This window comes from Chrysemys picta, chromosome 7, assembly GCF_011386835.1.
Source record: "Chrysemys picta bellii isolate R12L10 chromosome 7, ASM1138683v2, whole genome shotgun sequence".
Classification (NCBI taxonomy): domain Eukaryota; kingdom Metazoa; phylum Chordata; order Testudines; family Emydidae; genus Chrysemys; species Chrysemys picta.
Window position 1 is genome coordinate 45,017,290 of NC_088797.1, and position 26,385 is coordinate 45,043,674.

Below are 26,385 nucleotides of genomic sequence, written 5' to 3' on the forward strand. Positions count from 1 at the left end.
TCCTAGAACTGGTGATGCTGTTGAGTATTAGCTATCCATGTGCATATCCGTGCATATTTGATGTCACACGCTAGTGGTTGTGCCTATTATTGCTGCCAGCTAGGGGAGGTCTCTGTCTCAAACGGAAGAGGCCTATGATTGCGTAGCTGGAAGGCCCAGGATTCTAGCCTTACTCCCCACAAGTCTAGGTGTGATTTATCTGGTCATTCCCCATACATACCATATAGACTGCGATACAGCAGCTCTTTCAGTCGCTCCTCCTCACTCAGGCATCTGCCACTCGCACGCCCTTCTGACTTCCTGTTCGAAAAAGAAAAACAACTTCAGTTGCACCAGGGATGGCAATGTGTGGTGGAGAGCTGGACAACATGTTTTGGATTACATTTTTCTTCACTGAAAAATGCCGATTTAGATTGATAAACATTTTACAAATTTGCCAAATTGTTTCAGTTGAGACAAATCCCTTCGCTCTTCCCCCCCCCCCCCCCCCCCCCAAGTCTAAAATGTTTCATTTTGGCATTTTCAAAACACAACATTTCAACTTTTCCAATTGAAATGACTTTGGATTTAGAATTTTTAAACCATTATTTAATAAAATTTAGTAAAAGGCTAAAACAAAACAAAACAAAACAAAAGAACCACCCCAACCTTGGAAAATGAAACATTTTGTTTCATGATCTGTTTTATTTGACCTGAAACTAATTTTTTCAGATTTTTGTCACTGCATTGAAAAGTTGGTTATTCAGACAGTTTTACTCTGTCTGTAACAGTCACTGAATCTTAATTGCAATATGCACTTGAGGACATTAGAGGGAGTGAGTCCAGGAAGAGTGGAAGGTAGTCCCATTTTGTCATCAGTTTAAATTTTAAATCCAATTTAATTCGGCTGAGCTGAATTCAGCCAAACTGCAAGAGGATACTAGGGGATAGATACTGCTGACTTCACACTGACTTGGGTGTGTCTCTGTGTGTGCACGCGCATGCTCAAGGAGGGGTCATTTGTGGGGACTGAAGCTCAGGCCTGTGAATCTAAAAGCATGTGCATCTACTGTTTGAGTAAATGGAGATACTAACTGGGGGAGGGAGGCAGTCATTAAAATCCTGTTTGAGGAAGCTTTGTGGAGGTAGCAAATGCCATTGTAGTATGTTTCTGACGTATATACAATTAAGCTGTCACAGCCTGTCATGGTTATTACTTTTCTGTACAGGCAGTTATGGTGATATTGCTTCCCCTAATTACATCAAAAATGAAAGTCAAGAGTTCAAGATCCTCAACTATGTCAGAAAAAATTCACGGAGATAAAAGAATAATAAAAGTCTAGGAAAGTTGCTCCAGGGAGTGATGTTCCCCATAACTCAGATATTTTGCAGAGAAAATGATAAAGATACCAATTTCCCAGTTATTCTGATCCTGTCTTGGAGGGAGCAGTTAAAACTTTAATGTGGTCTAACAGTCAATAGGACCATGCATCAAATGAGGGAGTGGCCTCTGGGAGGGATAGCAGCAATGCCTATAGCATGTTTTTGTAACGGGGTTAGAAATGGGACTGTGCCCCAGAGTTCCAGCACTGAATCCTCCCCCCACGTTTGGATCCACAATGCTGAGTCAGGACACATCTGTGGGGTTTTGGAAAAGGCGGTTTCTGTTTCTAGGTATATAGTTAGAGCCATTGGGAACTGACTTTTTTTTCCTGGGGGAGGGGGAAGAGGTTTTTTGTTGAATATTTTCTTTAACATTTTCTGGATTTGGATTTAAAGACCAAAACCATAAAGTTTTTCATTTAAAAACAAACAAAAAAGGTTTTTGTTGCCAAAACCAAATTTTTTCTTTCAGTTTTTGACCCCCCCCGGCCAATCCTCCCCGGAATCTTAAACAAGAACGATTTTTTTTTTGCACAAGACAGAACCATTTGAAGCAGGCGTGAAGACAAACTGAAGAGATGAACAGGTGCAAGTGTACACTAGTTCTTATACCTGTGCCCCAGGGAGCTGTGCATTGTAGCACAGATCCTACAATCTACAGAATCTAGACTACTATAGAGAGGATGCTATGGATGCATGGTGCATTGTGGCCATTTGAAAGGGCTTACCTGGTTCCATCCCAGTAGTATAAATTGCAACAACACAGTGTAAATACAAGCTAAGAAGCTCACGGTGGGTATCTTGGCTACCAAGCAGGGCATTTTTAAAGCAAAACCCGGAGAGTTTCCACCTGGGCATTTGCAGTTAGAGTGAATTGCAGCTTGTCAAATGAATAGCAGCCCATTTGCATTCAGATTACAGCAAGTGAAATTTGCCCATAACATGGGATTAAGAATCTTTATGAATGCTATTAGCATGATGTATGTACCTTCCAAACACTGGGAACTGAGAGGGAAATTGAGAAACTTCAGAATCAGCAAGGAGAAGGAGACACACTGCAATGGCTTTTACATGTGTGTGAGAATTTGGTGCTGAGGAAGAGTAGTAAGGTATAATGAATAGTACTCATGCCTTGCCATAATACAAAAACCTATTTGGCTCAAGATCTCATAGCAGTTTAAAAAGTCAGGTAAGTATTTCCATTATAAAGATGGGGAGAGCACAGAGAGGTAAGGAACTCATTCTCGGTCACACAGCAAACCAGTGGCAGAATCTGGACAGAACCCAGTCGTCTGATTCCCAGTGCTGTGCTTTAGCCACAGGATTACACTGCTTTCTCCTTGTTTTTAACCTGAGATCTGTGGCTGCCTCTTCCACACAGTGCTTCCGTTCTGACCTGCAGCCCCATCAGTACATTCCATTCATGGCATTTCGAGCAGAAAGTACACCTCTACCCCGATAGAACGCGATCCGACATAAGTGAATTTGGATATAACGCGGTAAAGCAGTGGGGAGCCCCGGGCCCTTTAAAGCGCCACCTGAGCCCTGCTGCCAGAGCTCCGGCAGTGATTTAAAGGGTCCGGGGCTCCCCACAGCAGCTGTTGCACCGGGCCCTTTAAATCCCTGCTGGGGCTTCAGCAGCCGGGCTCGGGTGGTGATTTAAAGGGCCAGAGGCTCTGGCCACTGCGGAGAGCCCCGGGCCCTTTAAATCCCTGCCCGAGCCCTGCTGCCGGAGCTCCGGTGGTGATTTAAAGGGACCAGGGCTCCCCGCAGCGGCTGGAGCACCGGGCCCTTTAAATCCCCGCCGGGGAAGCCAGTCCAGTCCGGCACCGCGTACGGCTCTTGCTGGTACACCATACCAGAACGAACTGGATATAACGCGGTCTCACCTATAAGGCGGTGAGATTTTTTGGCTCCCGAGGACCGTATTATATCGGGGTAGAGGTGTACCTCCTGGGCTGGCTTTGCTATGAGAACCAAGATCAGACGCGCCACACGAACCAGAATTTGAATACAAGACTCGAGAGGCAAAAGTACAAGTCCACCAATCTGCTGAACGGCAATAATCTAGAATAAGAATTTAACTAGGGCGCAAGTACCAGAGAGCACCCAACAGGGGTATGGCAACTAAAGGAGAAGCCATGTTACTGAGGAGAACATTACAAGGGGAAAATGAGCTATTGGTTTGTCTATCTTTTTTGGCCTCTTATTATTAGTGAATCTCAAAGGTCCATGTATCTGTCCATATCTTGAAAAGATTAATCTATAAATTACTGAGGCTGAACTGTGCATTGCCTGAGGAGATATGTAGGCCTACAGAGTCTGAGGGCCGGTTTACTCTTAAAAGTCAGGTCGACATAGCTACAGTGAATTTTTCACACCCGAGCACTATAGTTAAGCCAACCTAACCCCAGCATAGATGCAGCTAGGTTGATGGTAGAATTCTGTTGCTGCTCGGGGAGGGAGATTAACTACATCAGTGGAAAATCCACTTCAGTTGCTGTTGGAAGCATCTCCACTATGGTGCTACGGTGAAATAACTGCAGCACTGTATTTGTGCCATTATAGTGTCCATAGTATAGACATGGCCTGAACATATTGATGAAGGCTTTTATTTGAGAAGTTCCTGCTGGCCCTTAACTGGGCTTAAAGAGCAGATCAGGGACACTCTCGATGTTTTTAAATAGAGCTGAGTGACAACAGAAAAAAGTAATGGTACAAATGTTGACTTGACTTTTGAAATGAATTTCTTGCAGCCATATTTCCTCCCCTTTATATCTGCTTTCCTCACACACTTGTGTGACTGAGCATCATCTGATTGTTCACAGTAAGCAAGTTTCAAAGTCATGCTCATGGGCAACAGAAAAACATGTTTTAAATCTGAATGCATGAATAGTTACACCAGAAGGAGTTACATACTCTTCCAATCAGGGGACCGAAACAATGACTTGACTGACCAATCACAACCAACCAACACAAATATCAAGTGCTTGCTGAGAAATATTTGTGAGAAAGCCACAGAATTGTCAAAAAAGCTGCATAAATTCAAAAAAAAGAGACTAGCTTTAAGGAATAAATTCTTCATTGCAAATTATTCACTCAGATATAGGTGTTAAATCCCCAGTCTCTGGTAATGACAGAAAGTCTCCAGCCATCTTCATAGAGGTGGGGTTATGGAAAAGGGACACAGGAGATTGAAGATTGAACTTCACCCATACCCAGAGTAGTCTGATGCTGGAGTAGAGAGAGCTAGGGACGTTTTGGTGCACATTAGCAGAGTCCACAGGGGGAAAAAAAAAAAAGACACCCCTGAGCAACATAAATTTGGTTTTATTAGGTCAACGGGAGCACTTTTTCCTGTTGGCATAGAGTGGCTACATGAGCAATCTTATAGTGGCACAGCTGTAGCTTGCTAGTGTAGACATGGCCTTAGTGTAAATCTACAGCATGCCATCCACGCCAGCTTGCCATGAAGTAAGTGTACATGTAGACACACCCTTTGTTAAGTGCTGTGGCTTTGCCAATAAGTCACTTTTCACTTAACCATGGCTGACCATCCCGCCACTATGGCTGACCGCAATCTAGAAAACCCACCATTGCCACAGTCCCATGGGTTGGTTCAGATAAGGGCACAGACACTCAAAGGCATGTCTGAACTTTTTGGGGCTGTTCCCACACAAATATGGATTGAGTTAAGCCAGGGCAAACCCCTGTCAGGACAGCCTTATTTTGAGTTAGGAGAACAAATACCTACTTCTGGTGCAGTGCTTTTCACCGGTAGAGTTCCAAGGGCTTTTCGGAGGAGGCATCGTTAGCCTCATTGTTCAGAGGTGAAGTAACTTGCCCTCCAGGCCAGTGGCAGAACCAGAAATAGAAGCCAGGTCCCAAGTCTCCTGAGTGGCAGCCCAGTGCTCTATCCATTAGGTCAGACTGCCTCCCCATTTTAATGCTAAACTGCACTGTTCCTAATTGTTTTAAACCAAACCAAAATAAACCAGCTTCAAAGTTTAATAAGTGTTCACACAGCCTTTTCACAGGGTTTAAAAAAAAATCACACCCTGAGTTAAACTGGTACAGCTGTGAGTGTAGACAAGTCCTCCAAAACTGGGTTCATAATCTAATGTGAATTGATTTAAAGGAGATCTGCATTCCTTCTTGTTTCCAATCATGCTGGAAACATGATCTGATCTGTGTCTCCACCTACTGGCACTTCTGATTGGAATCATGCGCACTGAGGCACATGACTATTATTGACTTATGTAACTGTCCCTCACATGCCTCAGTGAGTTTTATAAAGTTACAAGCTCTGTGTATTCTTATATGGCCTGATTTTCAGAGGTGCTGGGCATCTTGGACTGCATTGGAGACAACTTTTTATTTCAGAAGGTTGAAAAAGCTACTAGGGGGGAAGCTGTTCTAGACTTGATTTTAACAAATAGGGAGGAACTCGTTGAGAATGTGAAAGTAGAAGGCAGCCTGGGTGAAAGTGATCATGAAATCATAGAGTTTGCAATTCTAAGGAAGGGTAGAAGGGAGAACAGCAAAATAGAGACAATGGATTTCAGGAAGGCAGATTTTGGGAAGCTCAGAGAGCTGATAGGTAAGGTCCCATGGGAATCAAGACTGAGGGGAAAAACAACTGAGGAGAGTTGGCAGTTTTTCAAAGGGACACTATTAAGGGCCCAAAAGCAAGCTATTCCGCTGGTTAGGAAAGATAGAAAATGTGGCAAAAGACCACCTTGGCTTAACCATGAGATCTTGCACGATCTAAAAAATAAAAAGGAGTCATATAAAAAATGGAAACTAGGACAGATTACAAAGGATGAATATAGGCAAACAACACAGGAATGCAGGGGCAAGATTAGAAAGGCAAAGGCACAAAATGAGCTCAAACTAGCTACGGGAATAAAAGGAAACAAGAAGACTTTTTATCAATACATTAGAAGCAAGAGGAAGACCAAAGACAGGGTAGGCCCACTGCTTAGTGAAGAGGGAGAAACAGTAACAGGAAACTTGGAAATGGCAGAGATGCTTAATGACTTCTTTGTTTCGGTCTTCACCGAGAAGTCTGAAGCAATGCCTAACATAGTGAATGCTAATGGGAAGGGGGTAGGTTTAGCGGATAAAATAAAAAAAGAACAAGTTAAAAATCACTTAGAAAAGTTAGATGCCTGCAAGTCACCCGGGCCTGATGAAATGCATCCTAGAATACTCAAGGAGCTAATAGAGGAGGTATCTGAGCCTCTAGCTATTATCTTTGGAAAGTCATGGGAGACGGGAGAGATTCCAGAAGACTGGAAAAGGGCAAATATAGTGCCCATCTATAAAAAGGTAAATAAAAACAACCCAGGTAACTACAGACCAGTTAGTTTAACTTCTGTGCCAGGGAAGATAATGGAGCAAGTAATTAAGGAAATCATCTGCAAACACTTGGAAGGTGGTAAGGTGATAGGGAACAGCCAGCATGGATTTGTGAAGAACAAATCGTGTCAAACCAATCTGATAGCTTTCTTTGATAGGATAACGAGCCTTGTGGATAAGGGTGAAGCGGTGGATGTGGTATACCTAGACTTTAGTAAGGCATTTGATACGGTCTCGCATGATATTCTTATCGATAAACTAGGCAAATACAAATTAGATGGGGCTACTATAAGGTGGGTGCATAACTGGCTGGATAACCGTCCTCAGAGAGTTGTTATTAATGGTTCCCAATCCTGCTGGAAAGGCGTAACGAGTGGGGTTCCGCAGGGGTCTGTTTTGGGACCGGCTCTGTTCAATATCTTCATCAACGACTTAGATATTGGCATAGAAAGTACGCTTATTAAGTTTACTTGTGGCACCTTAGAGACTAACAAAGGTGCCACAAGTACTCCTGTTCTTCTTTTTGCGGATACAGACTAACACGGCTGTTACTCTGAAGCTTATTAAGTTTGCGGATGATACCAAACTGGGAGGGATTGCAACTACTTTGGAGGACAGGGTCATAATTCAAAATGATCTGGACAAATTGGAGAAATGGTCTGAGTTAAACAGGATGAAGTTTAACAAAGACAAATGCAAAGTGCTCCACTTAGGAAGGAAAAATCAATTTCACACATACAGAATGGGAAAGACTGTCTAGGAAGGAGTACGGCAGAAAGGGATCTAGGGGTTATAGTGGACCACAAGCTAAATATGAGTCAACAGTGTGATGCTGTTGCAAAAAAAGCAAACATGATTCTGGGATGCATTAACAGGTGTGTTGTGAGCGAGACACGAGAAGTCATTCTTCCGCTCTACTCTGCTCTGGTTAGGCCTCAGCTGGAGTATTGTGTCCAGTTCTGGGCGCCGCATTTTAAAAAAGATGTGGAGAAATTGGAAAGGGTCCAAAGAAGAGCAACAAGAATGATTAAAGGTCTTGAGAACATGACCTATGAAGGAAGGCTGAAAGAACTGGGTTTGTTTAGTTTGGAGAAGAGAAGACTGAGAGGGGACATGATAGCAGTTTTCAGGTATCTAAAAGGGTGTCATGAGGAGGAGGGAGAGAACTTGTTCACCTTAGCCTCTAAGGATAGAACCAGAAACAATGGGTTTAAACTGCAGCAAGGGAGGTCTAGGTTGGACATTAGGAAAAAGTTCCTAACTGTCAGGGTGGTTAAACACTGGAACAAATTGCCTAGGGAGGTTGTGGAATCTCCGTCTCTGGAGATATTTAAGAGTAGGTTAGATAAATGTCTATCAGGGATGGTCTAGACAGTATTTGGTCCTGCCATGCGGGCAGGGGACTGGACTCGATGACCTCTCGAGGTCCCTTCCAGTCCTATAATCTATGATTCTATGATCTGCAGCTCCCATTTTCTTCAGCTGAATTGTCAGTGCTCAGCACTTCACATAACATGCCTCTGGGGTGGGAAGTAGCAAACCTGATACCACTGCAGAAACTCAGGGAGAGTTCTGCTAATTCTGTTTTTCCTGAGTTCTGCTTAGCACAGAAATGGAGGGTACAGGGCAGGGCAAAGGTGACTTTAGGCACCTTTAAGCCTTTCCAATATTCTTGATTTGGTCAGTGACCTGCCCTGTTCCCACAGCAAGTCACAGCAACCTCAAGGCTGCTCTACTGTACACTCGGCTGTGACAGTGCCCCTCCCCCCATAGCCCTTGTAGCAGTCAAGAATAGTCCGAGTGCAGCAAGGTCCAGTTGCATCATTTCTTGCTGCCGGCTGCAACGGAGCCATAGCATAAAACTGTTCTGTCAAGGTTATGGTTATGCTGGAGGTATTCCTGAGGCTGGTCCTGCCTCCTTAATGGCCCCTTCATGTGGCCAAAGTGGTCTAAAAGCATTTGCAGGGAATAAAAGAATCAGTCTCAGTAAGGGCCTGATCCAGTTCTCACTGAGGTCTATGGAAAGACTCATGCCGTCTTAGATTTCAATGTGCTTTGGATCGGGCCTTAAGAGAAGGCGAGTACCCCATTCAATTAACGCAGCAGAGGAATTCATTACCCCAATGGAAATTCATTTATAAAAGGATATTGAAATTTTGGGTTCCCCAGGAGCATTTACTGAAAATTTGGCAAAAGTGTTTCATCTAACCCAGTTCTCCTTTCCTGGCATTTCATCTCTCTCAACAGACTATACTTGAGCCTTCCAAGGCCAGCATTGCAATTCTTTATACCCTTTATTCACCACAGCCAGGATACCGCTTTTTAAAAAACACAACTAATTAAACAAAGTCTGCCTCTATCTTTGTTTTGCTTTCAGTTTGTTCGGATACTCCCCATAGCTACTCCTGGCTTGGGCATACCATGGCAGTTCCCTTGTAAACATCCCTGAAATAAACCCTGGATTACAGCTGGAGTCATATTTGTTTGGCGTGAGATCAGTTTACAGGAAACCACGGCCTGCCGTGGAGGGAATGTTTCCACCTTTGTTAGTTCTTGGGCCGCAGGGCCTCTTGACGGTGCCAAGAGCTGAAAGCTATTAATAAGGAAGTGGGAGGGGACACTCACCACATTTAACCCTTGCCATGGAGCCATGGTATTGACTTCATAGTTATAGCTGCTGTGCTTCACACATCAGTATTCATAAATTTGCTATAAAAAAATAAACTCAGGAAATGCTGATAAAAACCTTTGGTAAGTTATAGTTAGGGGTGTAAACACATATCTGTTAAAACGCTATTGAAACACTGTAGTGACACCTTCTTGAAAAGCGGTAGCTGATGTCTGGAGGCTTGCAAATCCGTTTTTGCCCTGGAGGACTGATCAATGACATGGAGTCTGAGTGTTTTCCCAGCTGAACTTGTTTATTTTACACTATATGCCACCAATGTTTGAATAGAGAGGGACACAAAGAGCAAACTGGCAATCCCTTCTCTTTGGAATCTCAGCCAAGGCTCCATTCCCAGGGTGCAACTCTGCCTCAAGAACTGACTAGTTAGAGAGATTAAGGCAGAGAGCAAACTCCTTTGATATATTAGTATTAGAATTGGAAAAGGTGCAGAGAAGGGCAACAAAAATGATTAGGGGTATGGAACAGCTTCCGTATGAGGAGAGATTAAAAGACAGGGAGCATTCAGTTTAGGAAAGAGATGACTACGGGGGGAAATGATAGAGGTCTATAAAAAAATCTCCTGGTGTCAAGAGAGTGAACCAGGAGATTTACCTCTTCACATACACACAAGAATCAGGGCTCACCCAATGAAACTAAGAGGCAGGAGGTTTAACACACAAAAAAGGAAGGACTTCTTCACACAGCACACAGTCAACCTGTGGAACTCATTGCCAGGGGAAGGCCAAAAGTGGATTTAAAAATGAATTGGATAAGTTCCTGAAGGATCGTTCCATCAATAGCTGTTAGCCAAGATGGTCAGAGACCCAACCCTGTGCTCTGAGTGTCCCTAAACCTCTGACTGCCAAAAGCTGGAACTGGATGATAGGGGGTGGATCACTCAATTGCCCTATTCTGTTCATTCCCTCTGAAGCACCTGGCATTGGCCACTGATGGAAGACAGGATACTGGGCTAGATGGCCCCTTGGTCTGACCCAGTATGGCCGTTCTTACGGTGCTCGCCATTGCTCCCTTGAAGTGAAACTGCATCACAAAACTAAACAGTCCAAAAAACTATACAGCACTTACACATTTAGAAAGAGAATGTGGGGGACTGTGTCACTGTGCACCTGTTGACTCTCCCCATAACTGAAGTTACTAAGAGAAGTCCTGACCCTGCAGACATGTGACCGTGTCCACTTATGCACTTGAGGAGTCCTATTGGATACACTCACTTTAAGGCCACTTTGCACTTACCAGAGAGTTATAAGAGACTTGTATTGTAAATGAGCATTAGGCCCAAGGCTTTAAGCAGGGGCTCTGCTTTTGAGTTACTACTGTACCTGCAGAAATGGCAACACAAACATTTAACTACCAGGTCATCACAATAGAAGTTTAAAGAACAACCCAACTTTGCAAACTGCATCAGATACTTCCCCAAGGTGTCACTTTAAACTTCCATTTGGGAGCAAAAATTACCTTGTGGGATGAGGGGAGGGGGGAGAGGTCAGGATTTGGACAAGTAACAACCCAAACAATATTTGAAGCTCCTGCCCTTCTCAATAGCAGAACCTATATTTCCCCTCCACCACTCAAAGACCATTTTAATCACTATCCCTCCAACACCTCTTGATGCTCTATAAAAATAAAAATCTTTTTTCCTGTTGTTGATAATTACGTGGGTTCCCTCCCATTTGGGATATAATTTAGTTTGTTTTAAACACAACCCAGCTAACATTCAACTGGAAAGAAAACCTACAAATGTGAGGTTAAGGAGAAAAGAGGAAAAATTAATGGAAATACATTAGCAAAACATAACAAAGTGACAATGGGACTGATCCTGACGCCCTCTTGGGTTTAAAGGCTGTGGTCAAGGTACCCCTACACGCCAATGATCGCCAGCTGGTGGAATGGCCCCTTGGTGTCATAGGCAGCTGGGCTTACATCTGAGCAACCCTGAAGCTACTCTAACTTACATTCCAGAATAGGAGCAGCACATAGGCAGCTTAAAGCCAACGTTATCCCTATTCTGGTCTTGCACTGAGCCCAGGTTGGCCACACCATATGGGCCAGTGATATTAAGGGCCCAATCTTGCAAAAGTCTCATTTCAGAAAAGCCAATGGGACTTCAGCACCTGATGTTAAGCATGTGCTGAAGTGCATCGTTGAATAGAGATGGAATAAGGCACATGTTTCTATGCTTTCCTGGCTCAGAATTAAAATGCTGAGCTCTCAAAAGTTCTGTTGAAGCCAACAGGAGGTGAAGAGGTCAACCTCTAGCAGGACTGAGCGGTAAGCGGCCATAACCTAAGATAAAGGAATGTTACATTCATAACAACCACCATCTGGGGTCCAATCCTACTCTTCACATTTAGGCAAGACTTCCATTAACTTCAATGAGATTTTTGCCTTTGTAAAGAAAGCAGGATTGTGTCTTTGATATGCTCATGTATCATTAATGAATAAGAAGTAGGAACACAGGAACTGCCATACTGAATTAGACCAGGGGTCCATCTTGTTCATCATCCTGTCTCCACCAATGGTTAGCTTCATATAACATATGCTTCATATGCAACAGTTGCTTCATATAACATATCTAAGCATAACCAGTGCAACATCCACTATACTACATCAAACCACAGTGCCAGACTGTTTCTACCTCTACGTTCACATTTATAAGCATGAACAGTTTCAAAGAAGTCAGGGAGCAAAACCTGGCTGGGGTGGATGGTTTTTGGTTCAAACGCCGTGCTACTACCATGTTGAAAGTTCTTTCCCAAGTCTCTCTCACACAAGGAAGTTTCAAGTTAAGTTTTTCAGAGGAAAAGTATTCTGCTCGAAATAGCATGTTTTCACATTGACTGTCAGGGGAAATGGGATGTAGTAGAGTGTGACGCCATTGTGCAATGAATACCAATTCCACTTGAATAATAAAAAAAAAAAAAAAAAAAAAAAATCCAAACAAGAACAGGGCTTTGTCACTTGTTATAGTTGTATCCCCTTTTGTTTTTACAGATATGCAGTTCACGGGAAATTAGATGATTAGTTCCTCAACGCATCTGTCAAGGAGACACACAGACCAGCTTTCTACAACCAAATTCAAATGAGGAGAAACGTAAGAAGTGGGCTGCAGTATGTCTGAGTCTTTTTTCTGGATTTATCATAAGCAGCCTCCCCAGCACATTAGTTAGCGGAGATACATGGATGAAAAGGAAATTCAGTTGTAGCTTATAGACCCATGGCAATTTTGAAGATTTTTTTTTAGGGTTACCATATTTAAAAAATAAAAAAAGAGGACACTCCACGGGCCCTAGCCCCACCCCTTTCCCACCCCTGGCCACGCCCCAACCCTGCCCTTTCCCCAAAATCCTCGCCGTAACTCCCCCTCCTCCCTCCCAGCCACGCGAAAAGGGCTGCCGCAGCGCTACCGGCTTCATGGTTTGCCGGGCAGCCTCCAGACCCTGTGCCCCCGGCCGGCGCTTCCCCAGTGCAGCTGGAGCCCGGGAAGGGAAGCGCCCAGCCGGGGTCTGGAGGCTGCCCGGCAAACCATGAAGCCAGTAGCACTCGGGCTTCGGGCAGCCCCCATGCCTCCGGACCCTGCGCCCCCGGCCGGGCACTTCTCCTCCCCGGCTCCAGCTGCTCTGCTCCTCCCCGGACTCAGACTTCGGCTCTGTTTAAGAGCCAAGCTGCCCGAGCCAGCGCTACCGGCTTCGGGCAGCCCCCTTGCCTCCGGACCCCAGCCACTGGCTGGGCACTTCTCCTCCCCAGCTCCAGCTGCTCTGCTCCAGCGGCGCAGGGTCCGGAGGCACGGGGGCTGCCCGAAGCCGGTAGCACTGGCTCGGGCAGCTTGGCTCTTAAACAGAGCCGAAGTCTGAGTCCAGGAAGGAGCAGAGCAGCCGTGGGAGAGGAAGTGCCCGGCCGGTATTTTTCCCGGACATGTTCGGCTTTTTGGCAATTCCCCACGGATGGGGGTTTGATTGCCGAAAAGCCGGACATGTCCGGGAAAAACCGGACGTATGGTAACCCTATTTTTTTCTACTGTTTTAGTAGTGTGTGAAGGAGGCATAACCTTGCACCTTCTTTTGGTAACAGCTGTGCAGTTTAGCCCTTTAGCTATATAGAGCTTGCAGCTGTAGCCAAGATATTTTACAGTGATTAGTTCTTCCATTTTGGGTACCCACCTTGGGACACCTTACAAGGCCTGATTTTCAGTGTTGTCTGCAAATCAGCAGTGGGCCTACTAATATGCTTCAAGTTAGGCACATTCTTATGTACCTTATTGAATCTGAACCTAGGTGAGGAAGGATAGTCTTATGGTTAAGCCATTGGACTGGGATTCAGGAGATCTGAGCTCAGTTTTTGCCTCTGCCACAGATTTGCATGTCCTTGGGCAAGTCACTTGGTCTCTTTATAAAAGGGGAACTAATAAGTGAAGGGCAGGAGATAGAATCTAACTAGACAATGCTCCTTAAGCTCTTCAGCATAATGACTGTCTCATACAGTGTATTTGTATAGTATCTAGCACAACAGGGATCTGACTTCACTAGGACAGTTAGACGTTAGGGTACCGCAAATAATAAAACTTCACTATAATGATGAGCGCCAGCTTAGAGGGCCTCATGACATGGGCATTGTATGCTTCCTAGCATGGAGCACAAGGGGATTTTTAATGAAGGAGAAAGCCTGAACTCTAGCTGAAAGGAAGATTACTCATTTGTTCCAATACCTTTTCTGTTAAATGCCCCATCCCTACCATTACAGGGGCTGAATGCTGCTGGCTTTTGCTCACTATGTGGCCAGTGCTACTCCAAACTCCTCCTTTCAGTGCTGGCTGCTGCTGAGGTAGCATGGAGTGGAGCAAGCACTTAATAAAAGCAAGGCCTGCATAGCCCCTGGCATAACTGAAATTCCGTGTGTGCTCAGCAGGCCATGCGGAAGCCAGCCAGCCAGCCAGCCAGCCAGCCAAAGGTAGACATCATAAGTGGAAATGAGAGAACCTGGGCATGAAAAGACAAGTGAGCTTTGTGGAGTTATAATGGGTGTTAATGCTACTCAAGCATCAGCTGCCTGTTCTAACTAGTGCATGAACAGGCACTCTCTGGGCAGCAGGAACCACCAGAGAGCACCAGCACATGGAGAGGCATGTGTTATCCAACACTGATCTGAGAAGCGAAACTACTGTTTGAACACGATCGCTTAATGATGTCAGCTTTTTTCTCCATGGGTGTCGTCATTCAACACCTGGCTTTCTTCTCTCTCGTAGCGCTGGCGAAGAGAGCTGGAATGCAGACAGACAGCTGTCTTTATCCACAGAACAGGTCCGCACAGGAAGCGGGCATCCAGGCTTGCCCTAGGATGTGGTACCTTTCAGTGTGACAGGGTACTTTACTCTCTATAATCGGTTCGTAGGCTCACTGCCTAGCTTGCCAATAAGGATGCCAAGTGTGATGGTACATATGCGGGGTCCCGCCCACTAGGGAAAGGCCTGAACCCACCCAGATCATTGTGAGCATCACCAAACATATGACAGACAGCAAAGCTTTTGGTCACTACCAACCTGGGCTGAATTCACACCAACACCCTAGATGCAATATGTTCCATATCTTATTGCCAATCACACGAGGCAGTAAGTCCCCTCTTCTTGCCACCTTCATGTGAAATGCATCCTGTGCACATGCTTCTGTGCAGCACATGTGTATTTAAATAGGTCAGCTGGTACCTGCTCTGAATGGCTTCACAGCTGATACAGACTTACCCTGATATAGCTGCTCTTGTGATCCAAAGCACAGGCTCACGCACTGTAGTAACGCTACATGCTCTCTCCCAGCCTTGCTCTCCAAATACTCCAGAGCTTCTAGACAGCGGCGTAGCCAGCTTCTAAGAGGAGGGGGAGCAAACATAAAAAAGGTGCCCCCCTTGGCTCCTCCTCTGGCCACGCCCCCCTTGGCTCCTCCACTGGCTGCACTGCCTCTCCCCCCCCCCATGGCTCCTCCGGCCCTGCTGTGCCACCCCCGTGCCCCCCCTCGCTCCTCCAGCCGCGGCTGCTGGCTGCATGCTGCACCCCCCGCTCCTTCGGCCGCGCCCCCCCCCACTCCTCTGGTTGTGCCCGCTGCCCCCTCATGGCTGCTGGCTGCACTGCGGGCCGCCAGCCTGCACCCCCCCTCACTCCTTCGGCCGCTTTTGGAAAGGTGCCGCTTATGGAACATGTGCTGAGGGGAAGCGGCTGCTTCCCCTGCACCCCGCTAGCTACGCTACTGCTTCTAGACAATGCCTCACCCCTACCTGAGGGAGCCTCCCCATCACTCTCTCCCAATTCCTCATTCTCCTCTTTAGTCCATGTGAGAGATAAGGCAGAATGTTTCTGAGGGTCTCTGGATTGGCACTGGTTCTACAAGGTACCTAGTGGCCCAGTGCTAGTATGTGGCTTTCCTTCTCACAGGAATTGACAAAAGTTACACAGCACGATCCATATTCCTTGAACTCTCGCTGCAATAAATGTATTTACCCCCCACTTCCCCCCGCTGACTAAGGCCCCAGCATTTATTTCAAAAGGGCAGCTCCCCAGACCAATGGCTTCCCTCAGACACCACCGCAAACCAACTCACCTGCATTGTTCCATTCATCAGTTGCAGCCCTGATGGAATCCTTGTCAGAACCTGCAATGCCAGATGACTCCATGCAGCCGGGTGTTGCACACCACATGTAATGTTTACGGGGAGGCACTGGCAGCTTCTGAGGAGCACCTTGACTAGGTGCAGAGCAGCTATCCTTCAGTGTAGTGAAACTTTGTAACACTTAGGATTAAAAACAGTGGTTCATATCCTCTCCTCCTGTTCCAGTCATTTTGCCCCACTCAGGCTGCTCTCAGCATCAAGAAGCATAACCAGCTCCTATACCAACTGTCCCTGCACACTAAGGCCTAAGGGGTATGAGAGGGCAGGGTGGAGCATGCCTGTGCTACACTGACTCAAAACTGGGATCGTAACCATCTGCAGGAGTCTCTAAACTGCTCTTAAATTCTGCACATAGGGTGATGCTTGGACAGATGCCCCACCAGAATCAGGGAGGTGTAACATGCTCCCTAGCTGAACATGTAACATGTTCCTCCCTTCGAGCCAAGCACATGCTAATGCAGGAGAGAATCTGGGCCAGTACATTTGTGTTAACAGCCTTCTGTGTTTATGTTGCCCCTAAACAGTATGGTCTGGAAAGCATTTGGTACCTCCCCACTTACAGGTCTGTAGAGTTTAAGTAGCCGTGTATTAGGGAGTGTTTCTTCATAGTTTGAGAGAGGAAGAAACACAGAGGAAACTCAGCAAGAGCACATCAAAGAGAATTGGAAGGGATTGTTCCAGGCCTAATCAGAAGCACCTGCTAAGAAGATTTAGGAGCTACAAAGCATCCTAGGCAGGGAGGATGTTAGAACTGAAGGATGCTAGACACAGAATCAATGGGAATGTGCCTGAAACTGCCCTTAGAGCCACAACATGCCACAGCACTGTTAAAGGATTCAGAGCATTTTAATGTGAAACAAGAAAGGAGTATTCTTATTTCACAAGTATGAAATGTCATGTTTACAGTGCTACATTTCTGGTGTGAATATTTGTTTTTAACCAAGGAGGGGGGTATGCTGCCAGAAGATAACTCCTGAAGCTGCAGTAACAGATATGGATTATAGACCAACAAATACCACTTCCTCTTGTGTTAACCTGGGCAATCGCCTTATACCTTGGCATTATCCTTACATTACATCCTGTTAAATTATATCCCATCAGAACTACAAATGTCTTAGTATAGTTAGTATTGGGAACAACTGGCTCTTCATATCCAGTAACACAGTACAGGGACCCAGAATAAACATAGCTAACATATTGTCCTGTAAATACCATCTTCCAAGTACAAATGTCAAAAGGTATATAAATGATGGACATGCATAGGCTGGGCCTGATTCTCCTCTCGCAACTCCAGTGTAAACCTGGAGTAATGACCCCCAAGACCAATGGAGTTAGAACAGTGTAAGGGAGAGGAGAATCAGATCCACTAACTATGATATGAAAAAGATTAGGGGCCCAGTTTCATTGTTGCCATGCACCTAGGGTAGTCACATACACTTGTGCAAAGCAGGTATACAATGCTACCCAATCAAAGTGGCAGAGGTTTGCATGGGTATAAATGAGGATGCCAGGAGCAGGACATTGGTGAATTAGGCCTGGTCTACTCTACGACTTTAGCAGCGTTAAATCGAATTAAGCCTGGACACGTCCACACGACGAAGCCCTTTTTTTCGACTTAAAGGGCCCTTTAAACTGATTTCTTTACTCTATCTCCGACAAAGGGATTAGCGCTAAAATCAGCCTTTGCAGGTCGGATTTGGGGTAGCGTGGACAGAATTCGACATTATTGGCCTCCAGGAGCTATCCCACAGTGCTTCATTGTGACTGCTCTGGACAGCGCTCTCAACTCAGATGCACGACCAGGTAGACAGGAAAAGCCCCATGAACTTTTGAATTTCATTTCCTGTTTGCCCAGCGTGGAGAGCACAGGTGACCACGCAGAGCTCATCAGTATAGGTAACCATGATGGAGTCCCAGGATCGCAAAAGAGCTCCAGCATGGACAGAACGGGAGGTACAGGATCTGCTCGCCATATGGGGAGAAGAATCAATGCTAGCTGAACTCCATAGCAGTAAACGAAATGGCAAAATATTAGAAAACGTCTCAAAGGCCATGAAGGACAGAGGCCATAACAGGGACGCAAGCAGTGCCGCGTGAAAATTAAGGCGCTAAGGCAAGCCTACCACAAAGCCAGAGAGGCAAATGGAAGGTCCGGCGCAGAGCCGCAAACGTGCCGCTTCTACGTGGAGCTGCATGCCATTCTAGGGGGTGCAGCCACCACTACCCCAACCGTGTGCTTTGACTCCATCAATGAAGAATCACGCAACAGGGAAGCGGGTTCGGGGTACGCAGAAGATGATGATGATGAAGACAATGAAGATAGCTCACAGCAAGGAAGTGGAGAAACTGGTTTCCCCAACAGCCAGGATATGTTTATCACCCTGGACCTGGAACCAGTAACCCCCGAACTCACCCAAGGCATGCTCCCAGACCCTGAGGGCACACAAGGGACTTCTGGTGAGTGTACCTTTGTAAATATTACACATGGTTTAAAAGCAAGAGTGTTTAATGATTAATGATTAATTTGCCCTGGCAATCGCAGCCAGTACAGCTACTGGAAAAGTCTGTTAACGTGTATGGGGATGGAGCAGAAATCTTCCAGGGACATCTCCCGAAAGCTCTCCTTCATGTACTCCCAAAGCCTTTGCAAAAGGTTTCTGGGGAGGGCTGCCTTATCCCGTCCGCCATTGTAGGACACTTTAACACACCAGGCCAGTAGCACCTAGTCTGGAATCATTGCATAACAAAGCATGGCAGCGTATGGTCCGGTGTTTGCTGGCATGCAGACAACATCCATTCCTTAACTCTCTTTGTTATCCTCAGGAGAGTGATACCATTCACGGTCACCTGGTTGAAATGGGGTGATTTTATTAAGGGGACATTCAGAGGTGCCCGTTTTTGCTCGGCTGAACAGAAATGTTCCCCGCTGTTAGCCACGCAGTGGGGGGGAGAGGTGAAGTGATCATCCCAGAGAATTGTGTGTGTGTGTGTGTGGGGGGGTAGTTGGGTTTGTGCTGCATGTTAACCCAGAAATCGCAGCCCCTCCTTTTACATTGCAAACCCATTTTAAATGGCCAACCCAACAGGTCCTTGGTATGGGAAATGATGGTGCTGCTGTTTGAAACCATTCCCACATGTTATGAAGGTTAAAAAAGCCAAAAGACTGTGGCTTACCATTGCTGCCTGCAAGCCGAATTCTGTTGCCTGGCACTGCGTGAGTGATCTCTCACACCAAACCGGCAGGCCCTCAATATAAGAGGAAAAATGCGACCTTGTAACGAAAGCACATGTGCTGTGTAATGTGAACAGCAAAATTTAACGTGAAAGAGTGTACCCATTGTTCTCTAAAATGTGTGTTTTTTAACCACCTCTCCCTTCTCCTCCACCAGCTGCAAATGTTTCTCCTTCGCAGAGGCTAGTGAAGATTAGAAGGAGAAAACGGCGGACTCGGGATGATATGTACTTGGAGCTCCAGATGTCCTCCCACGCTGACAGAGCACAGCAGAATACGTGGAGGCAGTCAATGTCAGAGTGCAAAAAAGCACAATATGAACGAGAGGAGAGGTGGCGGGCTGAATCGCGGGCTGAAGAGAGCAAGTGGCGGGCTGAAGAGGATAGGTGGCGTCAGCTTGCTGACAGAAGGCAAGAGTCGATGCTCCGGCTGCTGGAGCATCAAACTGATATGCTCCAGCATATGGTTGAGCTGCAGGAAAGGCAGCAGGAGCAGAGACCGCCGCTACAGCCCCTGTGTAACCAACAGCTCTCCTCCCCAAGTTCCATAGCCTCCTCACCCAGACGCCCAAGAACACGGTGGGGGGGCCTCCGGCCACCCAGCCACTCCACCCCAGATGATTGCCCAAGCATCAGAAGGCTGGCCTTCAATAAGAGTTAAAGTTTTAAAGTTTTAAACTGCAGTGTGTCCTTGTCCTTCCCTCCTCCCCCAGCCCATCCGGCGCTTCCCTCCTCCCCTACCCCTCCCGGGCTACCTTGGCAGTTATTCCCCTAGTTGTGTGATGAATTAATAAAGAATGCATGAATGTGAAGTAACAATGACTTTATTGCCTCTGCAAGCGGTGCTCAAAGTGGGGAGGGTGGGGTGGTTAGTTTAGAGGGAAGTAGAGTGAACCGGGGGGGGGGGGGGGGGGTTCATCAAGGAGAAACAAACAGAAGATTCACACCATAGCCTGGCCAATCACAAAACTGGTTTTCAAAGCTTCTCTGATGCGCGCCGCGCCCTCCTCTACTCTTCTAACAGCCCTGGTATCTGGCTGCGCGTAATCAGCAGCCAGGTGATTTGCCTCAACCTCCCACCCCGCCATAAATATCCCCCCCTTACTCTCACAGATATTGTGGAGCACATAGCAAGCAGCAATAACAGTTGGAATATTGGCTTCGCTGAGGTCTATCCGAGTCAGTAAATTGTGCCAGGGAGCTTTTAAACGTCCAAATGCACATTCCACCACCATTCGGCACTTGCTCAATCTATAGTTGAACAGGTCCTGCCTGTGTACGGCTTCATGAGCCATGGCATTAAGGGGTAGGCTGGGTCCCCAAGGATAACGATAGGCATTTCAACATCCCCAACGGTTATTTTCTGGTCCGGGAAGAAAGTCCCTTCCTCCAGCTTTTGAAACAGACCAGAGTTCCTGAAGACGCGAGCATCATGTACCTTTCCCAGCCATCCCACGTTGATGTTGGTGAAACGTCCCTTGTGATCCACCAGGGCTTGCAGCAGCATTGAAAAGTACCCCTTGCAGTTTATGTACTCAGTGGCTTGGTGCTCCGGTGACAAGATAGGGATATGGGTTCCATCTATCGCCCCACCACAGTTTGGGAATCCCATTGCAGCAAAGCCATCCACTATGACCTGCACGTTTCCCAGAGTCACTACCCTTGATTTCACCAGGTCTTTGATTGCGTTGGCTACTTAGATCACAGCAGCCCCCACAGTAGATTTGCCCACTCCAAATTGATTCCTGACTGACTGGTAGCTGTTTGGCATTGCAAGCTTCCACAGGGCTATCGCCACTCGCTTCTCAACTGTGAGGGCTGCTCTCATCCTGGTATTCTGGCACTTCAGGGCAGGGGAAAGCAAGTCACAAAGTTCCATGAAAGTGCCCTTACGCATGGGAAAGTTTCGTAGCCACTGGGAATCGTCCCACACCTGCAACACGATGCGGTCCCACCAGTCTGTGCTTGTTTCCCAGACCCAGAATCGGTGTTCCACGGCATGAATCTGCCCCAGTAACACCATGATTTGCACATTGCTGGGGCCTGTACTTTGTGAGTGGTCTATGTCCATGTCAATTTCCTCATCACTCTCGTCGCCACGCTGCAATTGCTGCACTCGCCTCCTCGCCTGGTTTTGCTTTGGCATGTTCTGCATATACTCCAGGACAATGAGCGTGGTGTTCATAGTGCTCATAATTGCCGCGGTGATCTGAGTGGGCTCCATGATGCCAGTGCTATGGCGTCTGGGCTGAAAAAAGGCGCGAAACTATTGTCTGACAGAGGGAGGGAGGGGCGAGTTATGACATGGCTTACAGGTACAGGGAATTAAAATCAACAAAGGTGGCTGTGCATCAGGGAGAAACACAAACAACTGTCACACAGAATGGCCCCCCCAAAGATTGAACTCAAAACCCTGGGTTTAGCAGGCCGTTGATTTCATGGAGGGAGGGGGAAGCAAATGAATACAGAACAAATCTGGTCCATCTATTTTTTACATCTTAAGCTGGCAGCAGACAGTGCAGCATGACTGATAGCCATCGGCATCTTCTGGGTGTTTGGCAGAAGATACTGTACTACGACTGCTAGTCATCATCGTCAAGACGGTTCAATAGGACTGCCGGCAGGACTGAGTCTCCAGGAGACAAAACATGTCTGCCCAGGTGCCTCTGATTGAATTCACTGAGGAACACGACGATGATGGATACCAGTCGTAATACACCATCCACTGCCAAAAGGCAAGGGGCTGCTGCTGTGTAGCAATGCAGCAATGCAGCCCCACGTCTGCCAGCACCCAGATAGCCGATGACAGCTACCAGTCATACTGCACTGTCTACTGCCAAAAGGCAATTAGCTGCTGCTGTGTAGCAATGCAGCCCCACGTCTGCCAGCACCCAGATGACATATGGTGACGGTGAGCTGAGCTGAGCTGAGGGGGCTCCATGCTTGCCGTGGTATGTTGTCTGCACAGGTAACCCAGGTAACCCAGGTGAAAAGGTGCGGATCGATTGTCTGCCATTGCTCTGACGGAGGGGGAGGGGCCTGACGACATGTACCAGAACCCCCCGCGACACTGTTTTTGCATCATCAGGCATTGGGATCTCAACCCAGAATTCCAACGGGTGGCGGAGACTGCGGGAACTGTGGGATAGCTACCCACAGTGCAATGCTCCGGAAGTCGACGCTAGCCTCTGTATTGTGGACGCGGTCCGCCGACTTAATGCACTTAGAGCATTTTATGTGGGGACACACACAATCGACTGTATAAAACCGATTTCTATAAAACCGGCTTCTATAAATTCGACCTAATTTCGTAGTATAGACATACCCTTAGACTGTAGTAGTAATGGAGCAGAACAAAGCATGAAACATAGGAACGGCCAGATTGGATCAGATCAGATGTCCATAGCCCAGCATCCTGTCCCTGAACTGCTCTCATTGCACATGCAGTACATATTTGCATCATCTGACAGTAATCCATTTGTTTTCAAATATGAGGGTCAGGCTGGCCCAGTCAGCCAGCAGCACAACCCCCTCCCTCTCAAAAAAACCCCACAACCACCCTTCTATCAGATAATCAAAAAGAGATCAGATAACAATCGAGCCTGTTTTGCTGAAGATGTAGCAATCAATCAGTGAGGCCTCTTCAGCTTGATTTGATTCCTCAACTACAATATGTTCAATATGAAATTGTCGCTGGACATACATTCACCACCTGTGTCCCTATCTGGGCCAACATTGCTTGAGAGGACAGGATGATGGAGGGCAATGATATTGAATAATATGTAAGGCTACAATTTATTCATAAGTATTTTTAGTAGAAGTCATGGACAGGTCACAGGCAGTAAACAAAAATTCACAGCCAGGCGACCTATTCGTGACTTGTAGTATATATCCCGGACTAAATCTTGGCTGTTCTGGGGGGTTCTGGGACCGCTGCTGTTGCTCGGGGGACTGGTACAGCTGGCCCCGGGGCTGCCCAAACTGCTCAGGCGTCCCTGGGGTCAGGCACACCAGCAGGCTGTGGAAGTCCCAGAGGTCCCAGAAAGTCAATGAATCTGTGACCTCCGTGACAGACTCACAACCTTAATAATATGTGCCTAGTACATGCTGGTGGAGAAGGTGGCTTCAGCAGAACATAGTCATACTGTTAATTTTTAATAAAGCCAAACCCTAAGGAAGAGGCCCCTTAGGGCAGGTTGGGAAAAGCACCTCTCCATACGCTACACATTATAATTTTTCTCTACATGCAATGAGCCCTGCTGTAATGGTGTGGCCATTCCCCTTATGGCACAGCAGGGACTCTGCCTCCATTTCCTTCTTATTCTTTGGGTGACACACCCGGCCTCCAACACCTGCAGGGCTGGGGTGACAGCCCTCCAGTTAGGTCACATGAGAGTTCCATCCCTTTCACGGTACGCAAAGTCCAAGATGAACCAAAGAAACACATTCTGTCATCCTGCCTGGGCTCAGCCCTTAGCAGACTGTTCTCCCTTCCCTGGAGTTGCAGCATACTGAGAAAACAGATGCTTTCACCTTCCTGGGCTCATGCAAGCTGAAGTCAGTCACTGGCAGCCAAAAAAGGCAATCAGTCCAGACCAGGCCTTCCTTCCCAGGGAGGCTTTCATAGGCAGCAGTCTTCCCCCAGTCAGCCTTCTCTCCCATGCTGAAGGTCTGCTCTCCCTCCTGGCCAGACACCAACTGAGCTGGGCTCTCCCCTTTTAGCTCCTCCCTTGAAGCCTGACACCTGCAGCAGGTGTCACAGATCATGGTCTGATTGGGCCCCAAGCCACCCATTAATCCTTTCCTGACTCATGTGGCATTTGTGTAACCAATCACCAATGGAGTGCTCGAAGAGAAAGATGATGTGTCACCATCAGTTCAGATCCCCACAGATTTCTGAGAGTTTCCACCATTGTGGAAAATATGAAGGCTTGAGGATGCTGGAGAAATCCAGTTGGCTGCTATGGAGACCATGCTGGGTATTAAGGAATAACACGGTAGGGGCGATCACATTCTTTTCTGTTATGCACAGCATAGCAGTACTTTCAGATGCCTACCTCAGGCACCCACAGGAGTGTGACGGCCAGAATGCCCACTGACATACTGGATTTCAAGGAGGGGCGGGTTAGGACACGGAGTACATCACACATTGCAATCGTCTCATTGCTCAGCCCCATGCACCAAGTTCTGGGAAACAGTGTGAATGATTCCAGGAATGTTTCAAGAATGACTATTTCCCAGAGGACAAAGATCCCTTTTTATTGTAGTGGGCTCCCCCTCCAGTCACACAAATGAATAGAAATACCCCTACACTAGCCTTGCACAAACAGTCCTTCCCTAGCTGCCACCCTATTGGTTTTACAGCAACTCAACCAGAGAATCAGATTATATCCTCATCTTTCATAAAGCTGTCAGAGCCAGCCCCCAAGGGCATATCCAAACTCATTCAGCAGCAATCCTGCCCCGACGGCTTACTGCTTTCCAATCTAAACTCTCCTGAGTTCCCTTCAAAAACTAATGAGACTGAAGCTGTGTGAAACTTCTCATTCTGTAGAATCTCCCCCATTCAGCAGCTGTGCCACTGCAGGGCTATTGCACTCAGGAATTTCAGCTACAGATAGCTGCTCTGACCAGCAGTCCCTCACACCATTGCACTTTCTCCCACTCGAAATGGTCTATTTCCATGGGCTGTAGCCAGCTAATGCACCATCCTTACTGTTAGATGCAACTGGCCCCTTCAAACCGCTCCAGCAAGTCTTCAAGCAGCTCAGCAGATGGCTCAGCAGGCTCAGAGGGCAGTACCTGTGTTGTACTTAAAGTACTGCACAGGATCTTTTTAGGGGGAATAAGGCAAAACGCCACATTTATTAGTAATACATGTATTCATTAACACTGTATTATATGCATATAATATATTACACTTACACTCACACACACACACACAAACCCATTCCGTCTTGTTGTTACCAATTAGTTGCTCCCCTTAACTTCACTGGCCAGGTGAGTTAGATGGGGGAGGGGGTGGAGCCGGGCTTCTGCCGATCCGGATCGATGCTCCCATGTTGACAAGACGAGACCCGGGGTCCTCTGCAAGACATCTCACTTTTATAGCAGCTTTCCTCTTATGCAAATCTATACCAGATTCAAACTCTGTGTCTGTGTCCATTGGTCCTTTGTGCTGCTTTCTTTTGAGTGTTGTCCCAATGCTGCAAAAAGGGTGTTTCCAAAAGAAGGTGCTTGCTTCTAACCCCCGAGGCCGTTGGTATGTCTACTTGTTTTTAATGAGCCCACTTGACACGTTTTATTGTCCTTGGGTCTGGCTCCCAGCCCCTCTCCAACAGTTGAGGCTGTCTGGAGGTGCTGCCTTCCATGCCTTCCTCATTCACACCTCATTCATTCAACAGGGCAATTGATTAAGAGTGGGGGGGGGGAGAGCTCTTGTTCTACTGCTAGCAAACAGAAAATTTTCTTCTATCTTATTCTATCCTTAGGGGCTATAATATTATACCAAGGGCAATGCAAAGTTTCTAAATGAGGCTTTGATACAAAGTCCCATGAAAACAGAGGTCATCCGTGGGTAGACCCACCACAAGGTTATATGAAGAGGCACAATGTAAAGTCATATGAAAATTATCAGAGATTGATCTACACCTGGGTAAGAGGGTGGAGGCTAACGTTTTCCAAGGGGTTCTAAGAGGGCAGGCATCTAGCATACACTGAAAGTCAACATGAAATTGGGCACCTAACTTCCTGAAGCCTCAAACCCAAGAGTTAGACTCACACCTTATAATACTGAAAACAAGCTGTCATGACTAACTGCTCAGCTCACCATTGTGATTTAGGGAGCCATAATCTGACCCTCTCTACATAATTTGCATTATGTGCCTAGAAGCAAAGTGGTGCTTGAACAGGTCAAAACCCATGGCAAACGCGCTGACTTGGAGCTTTTCATATTTCATTCTAAATGGCGTCTCAACTAGTCATTATAGCATTAATATCTGCATGTAGCTTATTACGAATGGCTTATTGGACAATTATAGCTTGTCAGCAACCAATATAAAATTACTTGGTTTTATAAAGGCTGGAAATTCC